Source organism: Amphiprion ocellaris, chromosome 12 (assembly GCF_022539595.1).
Source record: "Amphiprion ocellaris isolate individual 3 ecotype Okinawa chromosome 12, ASM2253959v1, whole genome shotgun sequence".
In the NCBI taxonomy this organism is placed as follows: domain Eukaryota; kingdom Metazoa; phylum Chordata; class Actinopteri; family Pomacentridae; genus Amphiprion; species Amphiprion ocellaris.
The window spans coordinates 30914280-30934219 of NC_072777.1; the positions used below are offsets into that span (position 1 = coordinate 30914280).

Below are 19940 nucleotides of genomic sequence, written 5' to 3' on the forward strand. Positions count from 1 at the left end.
TAAAGGAGTTTTATTCGTGACGTATAACCAATCAAATCACTCCAGAAGACAGAGCGACCACAGGTAGATAAAGGTTCAGAGCCAAAGTAGCACCATTTTTAAATGTATTTATTACCGTAAATCAGTAAAAAATAAAATACTGATAATCAGTAAATCAGTCAGCCCACAATTACTACAATTCTACAATGTATGTCTCTTTCCTTTGACTTGTTATTTGTACAATATACGATGTATATGATGGTGTTTTTTCATCCCAAAGGCTATACTATGATGTTTTCTCAGAGACATACGATGCTACTCTGGTTGTTCTGGTCCTGGGCCGCTGCACTCCTCCTCTGTTGTTTTCTGGATTGTACTCAGCTGCATGCCTTCGTCCACCCGGCCTCCGCTGACTCGTCCCGCCTGCCGTCTCTGGAGCTGAAGCTGGATTGGAACAGACCAAAGTACAGTCCAATCACGATGCCAGCTGCCTCTCAAAAGGCTCCTTCATCTGGCAGGTGGCGGCACTTCTTCTGAGGGGAAGCTGAGCTGGCCCAGCAGAACTTTGGAGATGTGTTCCAGTGGTTGGTGGATGTGTGGGGAGATAGAGAGAGACCTTTGAATTGTTCAGAAAGGAAAACAGGAAACCCATTGGTAGTTTTAGTTTAGGGTGCTACTGCGGTGTGTTTTTGGGTTTTAAGAGGTGAACAGGAAGAGTTTTTTTTCGTATTGATTATCTTTTACTTTGTTCCTGGTTGGAATGCCCATCAATGTCAACATGAAGTTCACTTTTAGTTCTGTTGATTTATTTTTATTTTACTAACACCCATTTGTTTTTAACTCCCTCACATGTTGTGTTGTTGTAAACTTACTCTTTCAAATAAATACTCCTCTAACCCTCTGGAAACCAGCGTTTGGACTGTTTTTGTGTTGCTCCTCACCTACTGACAGCTGTGGACTAAAGGCTATACTGTGACGTTTTTAGAGTGACATGCTATACTATGATGTTTGTTGGGCGACACGCTATACTATAGGCTTTTTTAATTGACATACTACTGTGACGTTTTTTTTGTTTTAGTTTTTTTTTTTTTTTTTTAGCAACATTAAGAATTCGAACAGTTTTAAAAGCTACTACACTTTTACTTGTGCAATGAAATTATTATTCTATGGCATTTTTTAGATGACATATTATACTCTGATGTTTTCTTGAATTACATACTATTTTGTCAATATACTGCACTATGACATTTTTTGAACCACATATCATACATGACAATTTTAGGCAACATCCTATCATTTTGCGCTTTTTGAACCACATAATAATCTATGTTTTTTTTTTCTTGCCAACATGCTGTACTATGAACTACAGGCCATACTATGTTATTCTTGAGTAAAGCATACTATACTTTGACATTTTCTGAACTACATCCTATACTATGGCGTTATACACAGAGTGCTTTGGTTATATGTTGATTTATAATCTAGATTTTTTTCTGTTTTGTTTTTTGACGGGATTACCACAGACCTGACTGTGAACACCATTGACACCCACCTCAGGGAGACGCTGCCTAAGATCTCAAGGCTGCTTGGTCATGGTCTTTCTGGCACGTACTCTTCCAAGATGAACCGGGAAGTTTAACACTGATGGAATGACACCAGGTCTAAGCCGACAAACTTCCAATTCCTCCTCAACCCATAGTCTCTGGGAAACCTACATGGAGTAAGAAAAGTAGACGGAGAAGTAATTAAGTCTGTATACAACATATTAAAAAGAAATCATGCTACTAAATTACATACAAAGAACCGAATACGCCAATATACTGGAAACCAGAGCTATTTAATTTGTTAAGTATAACCTTGTTTAGTAACATTTCAATTATTTGAGAGCAGTCCTAAAGAACTGCCTGTAATCCCAATCATAAAATGGGTTTGGAGGAAGAACATAGATGGTAATCTGGATATACATGAGTTAGGCTTTATAACTACTATTGGTTGTATTGGTGGTAGTAATAGCAATGTGACTACTACTAGTAGTAGTGGTAGTACACTCTACTGCTGCTGATACTGGCACTGCTACTACAACTTGTAATACTATTACAAATGCTGATACTACTTCTATGACTGTAACAGCTGTTTATACTACTACTGCTGCTTGTACTTTTAGTATTACTACTACTGCTTGTACAACTATACTACAGCTACTATTAATCGTCTGGTATTTGGTTGTCAAGCTGCTAGCTCGCCTTAGCGTTTTGCTAGTGGCTAACTAGTTAGCTCTCATAACCCTCTTTTCGACCGGGGTGGAGCCCGTTCGGAGTTGGAGCCGGCGCCCGACTTGGCGCCGGTTTTTTGTGTTTCGACCACCGGAGCTGCGGCTCCGGGCTCCAAAAACTGGGGCCGTTTCGGGTACCAACTCGCTGCTGGGCCAGAGGTGGCCAGAGTTGAGAGCCGAGCACGTCACGGGCAGAGGGCGGGGTGACATCTAAAAACATCTAAAAAGATAAACATAGATATGATCATCAACTTATTGCGCGTGTTTAACCGCTAAGTAATCAATGCAAGCGTAGTTGAAGCTAAGTAGCTAAGCTAACGCTAGCACGTTTACTGTTAAGTATCCAAACGTCTTTGATAATTACCTTTCTTCTCAAACGTGATCGCCGGGCATTGGAACGGCGACGCCGATGGGTAACCCCTAACAGAAGGTTTTGCTGTTCAGCGATGGCGAGACACACTAGCAAAGCCACGAACACCACTCCAATGAAGTCCTCCATTGTTGTTGTGTGGGTTTCCATACAGCGTGAACGCTGTTGAACGGCTACGTACGCAGTATGTACACACGTTTTGTGGTGGCGCAATGACGCAGCTCCAACTTTGCTCCTTCTGAATGGAAACACAAACCCGTTCTGGGGCGGCACGAGATTTGAACCAAAAAAGCACTGGCTCTCAACTTTGAACCAACCTAGCACCTGGTGCTCTTTGGTCGAAAGCCCCTAATAGACTGGAAGCTCTTAACAAGATTTCATAATGAAAAAAGAGCCAAAAACTATTCTTACCTATGAAAAGTCATTCCAAGTTTCCTTGTCTCAATCGTACGACGTAGTGTGTAATTGTATGCAGCACAGTGAGCCGGCATACTTGTTTCCGTTTTCACGCTGTCTACATCAACGGAATGCACTGAAACTTTGGCCCCACTAGCTTAGCCTCGCTGTAGCACGCAGCTCAAAGGGGCGTGTCCTATCTACTCATTCATATCTATGACGTTGATTAGCTGCGTAAATACCATTATATACAGTCTATGGTAAATACGTATGTGAATCGCATCATTGGCTGCAGCAGCCAGTCACCGGTCACTCACTGACTCACACTGAAAAATAGGACAGAATGAATTGTTACGTGTTTATTTTATTTACAATTTAGGTTGGATTTTTTTTTTGTGCGTAGCGCAGATTTTCTGTGCGCGGAGACCTTGTTAGCAGTGCGCAATTGCGCACGCGCGCAGCTTAGAGGGAACAGTGATTGCAGGTAAACAAAATATCACAATGTCAAATTCTTCCATCATCATGCCGCCTTACAGCAGAAATAGAAAATTTTGCAAGCTTTTAGCAAGTCATTAATTTTGATGTTGATCACAGGACCTCAGCTGTACTTACTGTCAGTACATTCAATATCAGACTGTGATATAATAAATATCGAATATAATTCACTGACTAACTGATGGCACTGTTTTCATTCAAAAATCTTCACAATAAAATGTAATTTTTCTGCTCTTTTATTTTCTGTGCAGTTTTACTGCTTTATTACCCCAAATACAGTTATTCAAGGACAATGTGTGTTTTTCTCATATTGTAATATATATTGCAGAAAATCAAAATATTGCAATCTAATTCTTTTTTTTCCAATATCATGCAGCATTAAATCCCAAATCAAGCCCGTGCAGACAGACTGGTGTCTCATGCATTTAAACTGACTCTCTCATTTGTATGTGTGTTAAATGTAGCTATCTGTTGGTACAAAGAGAGGCAAAATGTGCAGCATATAGGCTTGTTAGCTGTATGTACTCCATGGGGGTTTGTTGTGTCTTTTTTTTTTTTTTTTTTTTTTTAATCAGAGTAGCTCCAGCAGCCCTTTGCATGGTTCTGGTTGTAGAGCATTCACAACAAGCCTGCCAGTGTAGCTCTAATTAAGCCGAGCTTCTTTTAAACCCCCGGTGTGTTTAAAAAGACAACTCCCCTAGTCAGTCGTGAGATACAGGAAGAAGAGGAGGAGGAGGAGGAGGAAGCCGCATGCTGCTGAAATATAAATGGGCTGCACATCTTTGTTTTACTGCAACAGAGCAAACAAAATGGTGGATGCGCCTCTAATGGCAACAGTTAAGGCCAGATTTCTAATTAGTTAACAACACGTCGCGATAAAGTGATTATCCTTGAACTAATTTGGGTGGATTAGCTCGTTGCTTTGTCACCCGAGCGTGCACAATCCACATACGCAGCGGTCAGTTGCTTGGCTAAAGATAGCTTGACCTCCTTCACCTAAAAAAGCCAGCAGCAGAAAGTAGGTCCTTCACCTCTTTCAGCTCCGTAAGCAGCTGTCTCGTCTCTTTTGTAACGCTCCGGGAAAAAAGGCAGTTCTCCTGATTGTGCGGTTATGCAGCGTGCTACAATGCATTATGAATTATTTGGCTTTGTTTTTCCTCCGTCGCTCTATTATCCTTCCAGCTAAGCCTCTTCATTTCCTCTGCCTCGAACGGCCGTGCCACTGTGCATTTCCCTCCCTGTAATTTATCCATCTGCAGAAATGGATCATGCCTCAGTGTGTGTGTGTGTGTGTGTGTGCATGCTGAGTAATAGGAAACGTTGTGTTTAAGGGTGATGATTACTCTGGCCCTTGTGGTTTACAAGCAGACAAGGTAATGATGGCTGCTACTTTCTCAGCTATCTCCAGTCAATCCTCCTGAAGTGACTTACCGTGTATGTGCGTGTGTGTTTGTGTTTGTGTGTATGTGTGCTTGTGTGCTGAGTACTAGGAAATGGATCTAAAAGCTTCAGGGCATTGCTTCACATCTTCACCAGCGACATTGTTTTCTGAGTAACAATGAATGACGAGGCCCATTTAGGAGCTCTTGGTCTTCTCGATTCCAACGGCCGACCATTGAGCTTACCGACTCAGGTGACAAAAATTGATTGCATCAGCTGTGAATGTTGACCTTGAATTGGCTAAAAGCGCCGTCTCTTGTGAATCTCTCTGTGGACCTACATGCATTGGAAGCAGTAGTGGTTCAGAGGGTTAAAGGAAGAGGAAAGAAGAAAAAACCTCTGATGCACAAATTTGTTTTCACTTTTGGGATCTTTTCCCTGATCTTTGATTTTGCTCGCTTTTGGTTTGGTCAGTATAACATTTATTGAGGTGTAATGAATTTAAAGAAAAAGAAGCATTTGATGGAGGTATTAACAACTCATAGGCATCTAAAACGTGACCCATCCACAGCTTCACTTGACTCATTAATTTCCTGAACGATCTTTCTTTTTTAACAAGTGACATTAGTTGAATATGTAATCTGACATCACGTAGTAAAAATGTCACACTTTAAGTGGTTTCAGGACTTTATGGTTGCTTTTGATGGCTCGATATTGACATGAAAGATTAGCGATCTTTCTTGACTGGCTGTCCTTGAGAAACTAGACATGTATGATAACTGCTACATCTCATCTTGCTCATGCCAATCATCGTCTTTGTCGGTACATCTGTGAGAAACGTGTGTTTGTACTACAATGCATTTATAGCCATCATTTTTAGATTAGTGTATTTATTTGTGATCTAGAATTATGTTCACGTGAAACATACTGGTATTGTTTTTTAGTCACATATAGCGAGATTCTGCGTAGAGCTGTTTAATCACACTATACTTTAAACACCTGGATGAATTCTTCCTGGAAAACATTGATTAAAGCAAAGATGGTTAGAGAGAAATAGATCCAAAGCAACCAGGGAAATGCAGAAAAGCTGTTATTTCCCTTTGCACTTCAGAGGTTTAAAGCAGGTACAGGACACGTCTCCAACACAAAATAAACGCTGCCAATCTGCTATCATATAACTTCCTGTCTTTTGATTCAGTGTAGTTGTTATCATGGGTAAATGACTGCCTGCATGAATTACACAAAACAAACAAGAAACCCAAATTACACATTTATAGAAACCATAGAAATAGAAAGAATCATCAGATTTTTAAATTAACAACTGTCCTTGAATATATCATACGTGACGTATGCATCAAACCTATGCTTAAAATTGTGATATTGCAGAAAAATCCCTTAATACTACATGTGTCATTCAGAAATTTGCCAAAAATAAACCATTTGCTCTAACCAGATCCTGTAAGAAACAAAAAATTCTGTGCTTGTTGCTGCAACCGTGAAGACATGATTGATTCAGTTGCAACCAACAGTCAAATTACATAAATTCTGAGATTTAACAAGAATGCCTGAGAGGAAAATTAAACATCCTGGATCCCTAAAATAAATGCAGCATGACTCGAAAACAGTAAACAAAGGAGCAAGTTGTTTGAAGATACATTCAGCATGGGGAAATATCTTTTATGGTTTGCAAAAATCTCAGTTTGTAGAGGCTGTAAAACTGCAAATATAGCTTCCATTTTCCCCCCCAGTATTAGTAACACAGGTGGGCACTTGAAAAAGGTTGTACATATTGATTCCATTTAGAATTTTTTTTCGTAAACATTACTTTTGTGTTCTTTTTCTCTCAGCTTTGTTGTTATAGCTGTGTCATATTGCACAAAAGACAAATTTCTAACCATTTCACATTCTTTTAAACATGGTTGTTTTGTTTCTGTAAAGGTGTAGGACTATTTTACAATAAAAAATGAGGCCACAGTGTGACAGGAGCAACAAATACATCTGGAAAGTGCTTGGAGTTCAGAGGATTAATTAAAAAAAAAAAAAAAAATGCTTTCTTGCTCGCAAGTACAAAGCAATAAGCAAAGTGAAATTTAGTTTTCTGTTGATAATAAACACCTTGTGGTCCATGAAATTCATCTTCCTACCAAGCTGTGCCTCTGTTTAGGATTTGTTGCCTCAGACCCTGACTGGAATCTGGTCACATAGCTGCTGGAGGGTGCTGCTATTAGGAATTAGCAGTTGTATGGGGTGTGCATATCTATGGCTCTTCCATGGATCTAAGAGCCTGAGAACAGACGGACCCACACAAACATTCATGTGTGCGCTTCACACGTCGACACACAGCGGCTTTAATCCCGGCACATTATCAGCCAGCATCAGTGTGTGAAGTCATGTGGACTGGTATGAGTCTGAGCCTCAAACGCTGTGCAGCTGAGATCCGCTGATGAGAGCATCTCCGCTGGACACATTTCATCCCTTCACACCCCGACCCACCACCGCTAGCAGCCCACATTAGCTCAGAAGCTGCTTGGTGGAAGAGAAGACCAGCTATATTTAGCTTCACATGTAGTCAAGAGACTCTGTAGTCAGGAGACCAGTCAAGAGTCAGAGGTAGTCAAAATTATCAACTTTTTGCAGCATCACTACTGCAGGATTTCTTCCTAAAACAAAAATCGCATAAACTGCATATGTTTTACCTTGCAGAATGCAACGATTGACTTTGTGAGATCAACTGTGAGAGTTTCCAGCAACCTTCAGTCGTAGCGAGAAGCTACGGACACACAACGATTTACTAAATCTTTATGAGACACATATCAGTTTATTTTCAGTCTGTGATAGTTTTAATTATGACAGGGCAGCCATTTAAAATGCTGTGCAAGCAATCTGTGATCTTATGGTTCAATCTCCGTTTTACAGGAGTTCTTATAAAGCGGCATCATATCAGTTTTTGGCTTAACATAAATCATCTTACCATATGATCTAGCCCTCTAAAATTACATAAATAAGTTAAACAATACTAAATAGTCAAGTCCAGAGAAAAGAAATACAAGATATGAGAACCAAACACTTAGTTTTAATATTATCCAAATTGTAAGGTAAAATGTTTCTTACTTAAATTAGAGGTACGTTCCTACGATGTGACGTAAGTCGATTTTCACCGTAAGTCAGAACTTCGGTGAAAATGTAAACAAAGCCGTTACGTGCATCACGATATCGATCAGCTTACATTTTTGTACAACTACAGAAATGAAAGCAGTCATTGAAACACAACTCAGTAGGAAAATATAGACAAAAAGGTAAACTGTAAGTCTGACTTACGCTTGGGAGCCATAATGAAGTGAGCGAATGTAGCATAATCTAATGTGGCGGCAAATGTAAACAAAGCCGTCTTATGGCGCCGCTTGATGACGTATTCATCCACTCCACCCGGCATTTAGTTACACTGAACCGGTTCTGACGTAATGACGAAACGGCGTACGTTAAATCGAAGACCGGCCCGTAATCAATTTTGATGTACCGGCGAAACGACCTAAGTCGAGGACATCATAAATTGAGGACCTCCTGGATGCCGGTTTTAAATTAAGCATCATGGTGCTACAGAAAGTCTCGGCCTACAAATCATACTCTGCAGATGTAAGCAAACATGCTTGTTTTGGCACAGACCTCAGCAAAAATCACACCATTATTTTTGTATTTAGCTCAGTCAAAAAGAAATGCAAACATTACCATTCACACTGATCATACTGCAATATCTGGCAAAACAATCGCAGTGTGATTTAATTGTTTTGCATATCATTCTGCCCTATAGCAACAACTTTCATTACTGATTTGCCAGATATTCAGACTGTGTAGATGTTATTTCACAGGCTTTGGTCGTCATACATCATATTTTTGAGTCAAAACTGAAACTAACCAGCTGCTATATTTGGAGGTTGTACTACGAACCACGTATGACGTAGCGTTAGCCGGCTCAACAACACCTAAGAGCCAGGAAATCCAGCAAATCGGGACTCGGCTTAAAAACATATTTGTGCATTTTCTGCAAATGAATGCATGTAGGTTACCATGGCAACACATACTAGTACAGTGTATGATACTGTAACTGCACGATTTCATTCAGTGGAATTAACACAAATATAAGCTCAGCTGGGAATCTGCTGGTGAAAAAGAGACCCTTCTTACAGCTGATTAAAATCTGAAACGAGCTGTACAGCATCAGTTACCATGGTGATGTAGCAGGTTAAAAGAGACTAAAAACTTTGACTTTTTGCACAACTTAGCTGCTGACACATTAATCTTGCTTCGTAGTGCAGCTGTCAGGTCAGAACCAGCCGTTTTGCATCATACTCTGCAGTTACTGGAGGCAGAACTGTAGCCGCCTTGATCTCCAATGTTGTCGATGTGTACGCCATCTTGACGTCAGTGCAAGTCAGGATCGAGTTGGGCAGAAGTGTAACTGGCTTACTTTGATCGTCAGTAATCGATTTCTAGAGGCCTGGCTCTTCTCGATCGAGCCAATTTGTGTTTCTGCAGATACTTTTGTACATTATTTCAGTGAAGTAAACCAGAAGCAGGCCTGTGTGTGTATCTGCATTTGTTTATGAATATCTGTGGACTGTTTGAAGATTTTTTTTCAGTTCTGTTATTCAACTGCATCACTTCAGTCTTCCAGTGAGTCTGTAATTGTTCAACATGGGACTCAACAGATCAAACTCTTTGTCTTTGTCATGTTGATGTCTTTGTTGAGTTTTCTGGAACACGTGTGGCTCCACAATTACTGTCACCATAGACATCTACATGATTCTAACCACTCTGCTGATTATCTCATGCAGGTTTAAAGCATCCAGAAGTGACATTTTCGCACAAATACATTTCGGTTTTCCATAATGTCGCTTTATGTAACTGTCTGTCAAGTCGTCCCTGTGCACCAAAGTGCCGACACAAAGTGAAAGTGCATTAACAGAAAAAATTGCCAGACAAAGAGCTGAAGGTCTTTTAGAATAAAGCAAGGCTGCTGAAAATGAAAGGGAGCATTTCAAAGACAAAAGTAAAGTGAACATCAGCATTATGAGATGAAAGGAGGCCAAGGAGTGATGCAGATGTGACTTATTGAGTGGGGCTGAATCAGGCGCTCGTCTTCAGACTGGTTGAGTTTGGTTGTTAGTTGTAGCCTCTATTGATCAAACTAGTGTGTGTTGTTTTTGGGCCAGTGCCTAAATTGAATTTGCTGCTTGTTAGATCAATAGAGCTGATACTTTTAAATACCGACAGTTGTCATTGTCAGTGTTTTTTTTTTTTTGGCCTTTTGAGCACTAGCTTCAGCCAATTCCATTGTAATATACGCAGCATCTATGCAGTGCAGATATTAAAGTCTCTCTAGATGGTTTTTGTATTGCAATAAATGTCTTATTTGTACTAAGCAAGCACTGAGGTAGTATCCTGAAGAGTCTAGTACCATTGTGATGCAGTCAGTTTGCAGATAGAGCCTGTGGGGAACATTGTTTGTAGCAAACTGAAACGAATGAGCATTGACTTCCTGTCCATAAATGGCCCTGCACCTCGTTTTCAGACAGTTCCAGAAGCTAGTTTTCTCCCTTGTGGTAAACAGAGAGATGTAGGTCAACATTTTTAGGGTGCTGAGCAATGTTTGCTGCCCCACGACAGCTGCCGTGACATAAAATGTGTGAGAGAGAGTCTATGTTTTTAGAAAAATTCTGTCTGAGGGACATGTGAGACTCAACCCTCTGAACCTCAAACAGTTTCTGGGTGTTTTTGTTCACTGTGGGCTAATTTTCACTGCAATATAAATTCCTGTCTCTGGGTCAATATATAATTGCGGGACTTTTTGTAACATTGTTGACAGGAATCATAGTTGACATTTTTGCTGTTTTCAGGTCTAAAATCAACATGGCCACCTATAACCAAACACCACATGACATTTTTACACAAAAATTCTTCTAAAATATTATATATACAACTGAGTAAAATTAAAATTGAAAGTTATTTATAAAGATATTGTAGTAAACCTGTGGACATGCCATAAATCCACACTTCACTCACACACTACTTTATATTAAATAACTCAGAAAGCTTTGGAGTCTGGCCAGTCTTTTCTTCAGGGGGAAATGACATCATGTGGAGCAGGTCATGTGATCTGGAATTAACACACTTCCTTTAGAAGTGTTTTTGTAATGGGTAACTTAGTTGAAAGTGATTTCTCACACACAGATACAATTTGTTATTTTCCATATAAAATTTTGATATATTGCCAAAAAAGAAATATCTGTCATGATTATCTCAAGTTAATAAAGCAAACACAGTCAAAACAATTTTTGAATAAACTAGTTTTATTATTGTTCAGCTAATTAGAAGGTGGTTGTTATTAAATTTGGACAATTATTTAGTTGGCATTTTGGTGATATCCAGTCATTTTTATTAATGTGATTGTTTCCATAATAAATAATTATGGAATTTGTAAAGACATGATCATAATGAGCACAAAAAACATTAGTTTTTTTTAACTTTTAATGAAAATATATGTAAGATATATCCCATGGACTTCAAAAGTCCCTCAATTATATATTGACCCACCTCTACAGAAGCAGCACAACCAGGGCTAGAATTTGAGAAATCTAAAAAATGTGTTTCTGCAGTATCGCAGAGTTATGGTGCCATGTATTAATAATGAGACTAAAACAAAAGTTGAAAAAAAATCTAGAATCTACGTACACAGCAGACCCCTCTGTCTAAGACAAATTTCTACCAAGGGAGACCAATAAAGACACCTTGACCTTGACACATTTTTCCAAAATGCCCACAGGTGTTACCAACACTGAAAGAAGTAGTGGAACTACATACTATAGATATTTTACTACTTACAGTTTTACAAACCCTCAAACTAGCCATTTATTATTCTGCACATCAACTCTAGAAAGATGTTTCACCATGCTGAATGTATCTTCAAACAATTTGCTCCTCAGTGTGCAAGCAATGATCACAGTTATCAAAATGTGGATAACTGGTCTGAAGAACTGTATGAACCTGCAGTCAGGTCAGGTGTAAACATAAAAAAAATTAAAATAACTACTCTGTACTTTATTTTAGCTGAATCTTTAACATCCTCCACACAACGCTCCTGCCTTTCTCTGAATTAATTGATGTCCTGCAGCACTAATTATCGCCACTAATGGTATAAGAACAGTTTCTTACCTTTTTGCTTGCTCATATTTTTCTAAGTAGAGGTGCATTTTGCTCATAGCTAATTATGCTCACTCTCTTAAGTCAGATTTATGGTTCTTTGTTGGCGTCAGTGTACGCAGAGTGAAGGATTATGGGAACTGAAACAAATCCGAAACCGCTGAGATGCATTTGGGTGCGGTTCTCCAACAAGCCAGAAGTTCGTCACCGTCCTTTCAGTACGATAAACGATGTGATTATAAACACTTGTGACTACTGATGCAACAGGCGGGCCAGTGTTACTCCCCAGTGCGATCTAATATTTTTCACAGGTGTTCTCACTCTATGCATTTTCTGCAGCAGAGGAAAAAAAGCAAATAGCTCAACAAGAGCAGAAACATGAAAACAGACTGAGAGTGACGTGACATTATGACGGTTGCAGAAGACAGACAGTAATGTTCATCTTTTTTTAAAAATACATTTTTGGGACTTTTTTTTTAGATAGGTAATGTGTAGAGGCAGACAGGAAAGTAGGGAGAAGACATGCAATAAAGGGCCGTGAGCGGGAATCGAACTCAGGCCGTTGTGTCGTGGACCAGCCCCTGTTCATGGGTCGCCCGCTCAACCAGTTGACGTGAGTGGTCGGGGAAAGATGATTCGGGCGACGCGATTGGCTTCCCCCGTACGGACGAGCGGCCTCCCCCGTACGGACGAGCGGCCTCCAGGCCAGGCCGAGAGTGGTGAACGCTTGTTCTGTACTCTCAAATATTTTGTACACTTTCGTTATTTCTGCAGTTACTTATTGGCTATTCAGCTGTTAGCTAGCGCTATGCTAGGTTGGCATAACCACGGCGAAGCTATTGCTAACATAAACAGACAGGGAGTAACTTAAGCTAGGTTAGCACAACTTTAGCAACGTAAATGAGAAGCAACGAAACATGCGTCACTTGTCATGACACATGGACACATGATCTGAAACGGAAGACATGGTGAGTCATTGTTAATTTTACTACGTTGTTAGAAACTTAGCTGTCGGCTCAGCCCACTCCTGTAATGTTTCCTGGCTGTCGCTTCCTACTGTACGTTACTGAGAAGACGGCGGTGAGGACTGAGTGGAGTCAGAGCTTCATTTTGTGGACAAATGGCACAAGGACATCATTCTGCGTGACTCTGACACTTAACAGCGGTCACTTTTTTTATGAGAAATTAAGAATATATCTGCGTTTAATTTGCAAAACTCTGGCTGATGATTATTTTGTAAAAGGGCTATAATCGGCCGGCTGATAAATCGGTCGGGCCCTACAGAATATCTTTCATTCACTGTCAGACAGACATGGAACTTGCTGCTCTGAACCTCAAGCAGTTTCTGGGTGTTTATTGCTCCTGTTTGGGCTAATATTCTCTGCAATATAAGTCCTGCACCTCTGGAAACAGCACAAGCATGACTAGAAGAAGAGAGAACTCATGTCTTCTGTGCAGCATGACTGCCAAAAATAAAAAGATGAAAATTAGTTTGAATATTTGTTTTTGCAAAAATGTCAAATCTGGAATCTACATGGAAAAATAGTGGCTGCATACATGCTATAAATATTTAACTAATGACATTTTTAGAGCCTTAACTAACAAAGTGTTCTTCTCTGTACTCGGCACATCAACTGTGGAAAGTGTTTCACCATGTTGAATGTATCTCCCACCAACCTGCTCCATTGTATGCTGCTTTTGAGCCATACTGCATTTATTTATTTATTTTATTGACCCACTTTGTTTTATTTTCCTCTCTTGTCGTCTTCTCTCTATTCTGTTTAAACATTTAGTGCAGTTACGCCGAATAATTTCTGAATTTTTGTCATGTGATTGCTGGTTGCAGCTCACTTAATCATGGCTTCACTCTTGTGCCGACAAACATAGAATTTTTAGTTTTTCACAGGATCTCGTTAGGGCAAACTGTTTATTTTTAGGGATTATTTCAATGAGACATAGAATAAAGTGATTTTGTCTCGAGACTGTGGTCATGTAAGATTTCTCAGTTGTATTAAGAAGCACATACTTTTTTGTTTTATACAGAATCTGGTGCAAACAGTTTACAGTTTAAAATTGGGGAATGTAGAATAATATGATATTGATCAAATATGATTTCAAGCTTAGATTTAGTTAATTTTCCTAACAGAACAACATATCACACATGATTAGTTCAATGACCATCGGAAGGTTGAATATGTGGTGATTTTTTCTGCTTTTACAGTTTCTGGTTCTGGTGTATGATGTAATTTTGGTGAATTTGTTTTTATAGACAGCACAGCTTTCAGAGCCACTGGCAGGTTTGAGGTTCAGATGATGAACATGCTTACTGGCAGTACCTAAAATTATGCTGCTGTGCAATTTCCTTGCAGGAAAATTGCATTTTGGTCTGTTTTCTGCTGTCATGTCATGAAATGCAGTATGCACTTGATTGAAACCAGATAGTCAAAGGGGTGATGGATATTCTCGTGTACATTTCTGAGCTCTCAGTCGGACAGAAGCAGCGTTCTCTTCAGTCCTGGTGAGAATGTAGGGCAGCAGGTATATGCTTCCACTTAGCATCTGCAGCTAAAGACAAGTGGAGTGGAAGAGGAGGCAGTGGGATGTAAATGTCATGCAGAGTGAATGGACTGAAGAGGGGGAGCAGAGAGACACGACTGATCCACAGACTGATCAATGTTTTATGAGGATCACTACTCTGTTTGTAGGTTAGACTTATCTTTCCTCTCCCATGTGTGGTTTAATGGTGGAGCTGTGAGTCATACTGGGCTGCGTTGTCGAGATAACCTCCGGTATTGTGCGTTGTTTTTCTGTCTTCCTGATACAATTAGCCAGCAACACAATTAACCGACATCGCTTTTAATTTAGGGAGAACGGGAGCATTTAATTTTTGAATTTTCAGGCCGAGCAGCGATCTTGACAGATTTGTTTACGTTGCCATGGCAGCGGCTCTGCTGTGATGTGGAGCAGATGCTGACGTGTTTACACATGCCTTCCTGCTCAAGTGTTTTGATTGTGTTGACATCAGCTCGCGCTTTATCTTATTTGTCAGATTGTTCATATCTTTGGGAGAATCAAGATGGAGACGTGTGAGCGACGAGGGCTGCTCGTGTTCTCGCCGGTCATGTGACCTTTCGCTCTTTAAAACGAGGTCACACTTGCCTCCCCGCTCAGCGTGTGTGAGGATTAATAGCCACAGTAGAAGTGGTTTGAAGCCTCCGTGTAAACTGGATAGTGGTTCGCTGTTACAGTGAAAATCTCAGACTGTATCATCTGTCAAAGCTGACGTTTTCCTCGGTGTCCTTGCCTGAAATTTGAAGGCCTGATGTGCTGTCAGAGTCGTGTTATCCAGCTCGTAAACAGCAACCTCGCCACAGCTTTTTACTGAGATGTGACCTCCAATATCTCACACTCAGACCCTTGCCTGGCTTCTTCACGGGTCTTAGTTGAACTAAAAAAAGCTGTCGGATATCTTTAGAATGACTGGACTGTTTGTCAATAGATCATATGCTGAACTAGTTCCTCGAATAGCAATTTTTTCATCATGGCTTCCTGACTGCAATGATGCTAAACCTGTCAAGCTTTTTGATTTCAATTCAGTTTAATTCACCCATCCATCCATTATCTATACACCGCTTAATCCTCATTAAGGTTGTGGGGGCCTGGAGCCTATCCCAGATGACTTAGGGTGAAGGCAGGAGATGCCCTGGGCTACATATAGAGACAAACGATCACACTCACATTCACACCTACGGACAATTTAGAGTTACCAATTAACCTCAGCATGTTTTTGGACTGTGGGAGGAAGCCGGAGTACGTGGAGAAAACCCACGTATGCACAGAGAGAACATGCAAACTCCATGTAGCAAGATCCGGGGAATGCCAGGATGCAAACCGGGGATCTTCGAGCTGCAAGGCGACAGTGCTAACCATCAAGCCACTGCGCAGCCCCAGTTTAATTAAGTTCAGCTCATTTCAGTTCAATAGGATTTCGCTTTATTAGCATGAAATTAATTCTAACTGCAGAACAAGCAAAATACATGTATCACTCACCAGGCCAAAGCTGTAAATAACGGCCACATCAAAATTCTGTATTTTTATAAATAATGCATTCTTTTACAATGAAATATTGAAAGAATCTTTATGTGTAGTAGAGATTGAAAATTTTCACTGCTATTTTACAGATTTACCTGTTTTGTTAAATTACAGATAATATCTAGTAAAATCACAGGAAAAATCTGGTTATTATGCATGTTGACAGTATACAACATAGGCCATAATAGTAAATGATGCCCACATCAAAAATCTACATTTTTATTAATAGTAATGTGTTCTTGTTTGAACATAAAATTACACTTTGTTTTCTACTGCATTTAGATCAGCAAAAAAAGCATTATTTTACTGATATTTGCTGTAAAAGTCAAAAACCTGTATTTTGACAAATAGTAGTTTATTCATCTAGAATGTTTAACCATAAAATTACACAATTTTTACTGTATTTTAATCTGCTAAAAATCTTATTTTACAGATATTTTCTGCTATTTTAATATTGTAATTATTATATTTGATGTTATTTGAAAGAAAAAATATACATATTTCAAATTAAAATACATTTTGAAAATGTTATTTAACATATTTTACATGTTTTCTTAAATTACCAATAATATCTAGTAAAATCCCAGAAAAAAGTAACATGTTGGCTGTAAAAACAAAAAACAGGCCACAATTGTAAAGAATGTTCACATCAAAAAACAGTAATTTGTTTGTTTACAATGTTTGACCATAAAATTACAGTTATGCTGTGTTCAAATCAGCTAAAATTCTCATTATTTTAGATGTATTTACCATTATTATCACAGCAGATTTTGTTTTACAGTGAAGAATATACCATCCACATAAAAAACTTATGTTCACATGAAAGAATGCATTTTTTAAAAACTAGAAACTAAAAACGTTCTTCCCTGCTCTGTTCACACCTTGGCCAGTTATATTTCTGTAACACACACTTTCTTGTCCACAGGCTCATACTTACATAAAGGGAAAACGGTGGGTGGTCCTCTTTAACGCACTTCATCTCAGCAGTTTTCGATTGGAGAACATTATTACACGTTGTGCACATAAACATGTCCAGTGTGGCTCTGCAATCAAAGCCTCCACAAATGCTTAACCTACATCTTTTACATCTCAGCCATAGCCATTTTCCCGCAGCACCAGGAGGGAAGGCTTCTTGCTGGGCTTTCAATAATAAACGATTAAGTTGAGGGTTTAACGTGCTTGTGTAGATAATGGGGTGGAAAGAAGGAGGCTTTCAAAGAACAGAAGTGCTTTTAACCCAGAAAACCACCAGCAGGAAATACGGGGTTGTTAATGGTGTGGATCTGGGCTGCCCTCCAAAGTGACATGCTACATCCAATTAATGACTTATTTCATATTGATCCAACCAAATGTACACAATTCTTTTAATGCAGTTAAATGTATCTTTATGTAATTGTTAGAAAACCGCCATTTCTGTTCAAATAATGTCTTTTGAACATAATATAACAGTGGAAATTGATCATCATTTTGTGTTGCATAAACAAAAATCAATGCATTTTCATTTATGTATATTAATTACACATATTAAGGAGTGTATTGAGTTTATAAATACTCTACCCAGTGCATCTTTGTTAAAATTCACAAGTCAAACACAGTTTTAGTTGATTCTTTAGGATAGATGGGGACAGTTGGTTTTCTGATTTTTGTCGGTTCCCCTTTCTTTTATTGGGTCCACACCAAACAGTTATTCTCTCCCAAAGAAAAGAGTGCCTCTTAATTGCCTGAAACACCAGCCTTTTTAAAAAATGTTTTGTTACTTGTCTTCATCCCATGTACCACATTTACATGACAGCTACGCTGTAAAACAAAATTAGTAATTTAACAAAATGGAAAAAAATCTGTAAATTAACAAAAAAAACTTTCAATTTTTCAGTCATTAATGTAAATAATGTTTCTTTAAAATAACAGCAAATTCTCTAAAAATAACTATTTTTTAGCTGATTCAAATACAGATTTAAATATAAATATTGTTTATAAAATTAGATTTTTCTTTTGCACGCTAGTTAGAGTTTTGACTTGTTTTTACAATGATATTTTGACAATTATGTGTAATTTAAAAATGAAAAAATCTTTTTACAGTGTATTTTGCCATCTGACCAATCAAAGCGGACTTTTGAGGGGAGGCGGCCTTAAAGAGACAGGAACTTCAGAGGCTAGAAGCAGATGTTACAGTCATGTACAGGATAAGAAAAATAAAATGCTTTTGGAACATTAAAGCATAGAAACATTCTAGGACACATTTCACACAGAATTCTAAACTGTCAAATATACATAATAAGGGCCCTTTAAGAGAACCACATCACAGCAGTTCCAATGGTGTAAAAAAATAAATACACATTTACAAACCACTCCACAGATGAACTTTCTTACCCTGGATTCTTTAATGCTGGTGTCTACTAATGAGTTTAGCTCGTAGTTTATAGCTCCAAACACCACTTTAATACTTGATAACAATGTGCAGTGGAGCTGATAGTAATGAAACCCAACAGAAGACGCCAGATACTTCTGTACTGCGAGTGCATTCTGGTAATATGGAAGGTTCTTTCACTCTTAATACATATTTATAGATGGAAAAAAAAGACATTAAGCTCTTATTGAAAAGAGGATGCAGCTGCGTCGCTTCACCAGACGCCGCTTTGTTGTGAACTCATATGTAGAGTGTCTCGCTGTGGCATCAATAGCTGACCATCACTCAGATCCACACAGACACAAACTCATGTCCAGATGCTAACACAAACAAATAGTCTCCGAATGCCCTGCAGTGTTGCCAGTCATCCTCTTTATGTCTGACTGCTTCTCATTGAAATGGCAAGTCTATGAAAAGACTCCTCTCAGGTTTGAAAAAAGAGACATTTGTCTCCTCGGTCTGGATGTGGATGCTGTCTGCATGCAGATGTTAGCCCCGGGGCACTGAAACTAATACCATATGGCAGCGCCTCCTTTTGGTAGTGTTGATTGCCGGACTGAAAAACGGTTTATTTCTTCGTCCTTTATCAGTGTACAAGTTCTGCTGTTCAGATAAGGAGCAGCAGTTTATCTGCCTTTGCTTGCTGACTGGGATTCAATATTCTGTGTCTCTTTTTTTGTACTTTATACTTCACTGTGGAGTTTCTTGCATTTGGAGTGTTTTTGCTGCTCATCTCAAACTCCAGCAAATTCTTTCTGAATGAATTGCTGCATTTTTCAGAGTCTGGGCTTGGACCAGGAGGGAGGTTTCGGGGAAACAATGCATCACTGGAGAAGTGAAGGACTTTATCTTTCACTAATGGACGCCTGTAGCTGTAGAAACCAGTGTTGGAGATATGTAAGTTCACATTAGTTTTCAAGTATTAAAAACTTTAGCAAAAGAAAATTCTCCTCAAGTCTTATTTTAAGGGATTATGGGATGTATGTCAAAGTTACACAGGAGTAGACAGTCAGGGTTTATGTCAGTCACAAGCTATTATGTCAGTCATGAGGTAGTAATGTCCAGACTTACCAGTAAAATACTTAATTTGGGTTGCAAAACATCCCTTTTCTGCATCAGGGTTTTCAAAAACTGATAGGGAGCAAAGGCCGAGACATGAAGCATTGATACTGTGTCTGGTGAGAAGGACAGGTGTACGTCAGAGTTCTAAAAGCAGCCCAAAGTTAGGTAAAAACAGCATCCAGGAAGTCCTGCTTAATGTTAAATATTGCAGACATCCAGGGGGAAAACCAAAGCAATCTGACATCAGCTGGACTAATAGTATTAATTTATTCTTCACCTTCGGGATGCGT

General features: G+C 39.1%; 1 protein-coding gene and 1 long non-coding RNA gene across 3 annotated transcripts in view; one reads left to right on the plus strand and one right to left on the minus strand.

The window, feature by feature from the left end:
- Positions 1-19940, plus strand: part of pak5 (p21 protein (Cdc42/Rac)-activated kinase 5) — a 119558-nt gene that overhangs the window by 20284 nt on the left and 79334 nt on the right. The gene's annotated exons all lie outside the window — the stretch shown is intronic.
- Positions 91-8292, minus strand: LOC129350193 (uncharacterized). 2 transcript variants are annotated; one of them, XR_008603525.1, is made up of 3 exons: positions 8211-8292; positions 1532-1690; positions 91-595 (listed from the first exon to the last, which is right to left on the minus strand). It is a non-coding gene; the product is annotated as an uncharacterized LOC129350193 (long non-coding RNA). The 2 variants fall into 2 exon arrangements; XR_008603526.1 differs by lacking the exon at positions 8211-8292 and adding an exon at positions 2616-8163 and having other exon boundaries at positions 1532-2471.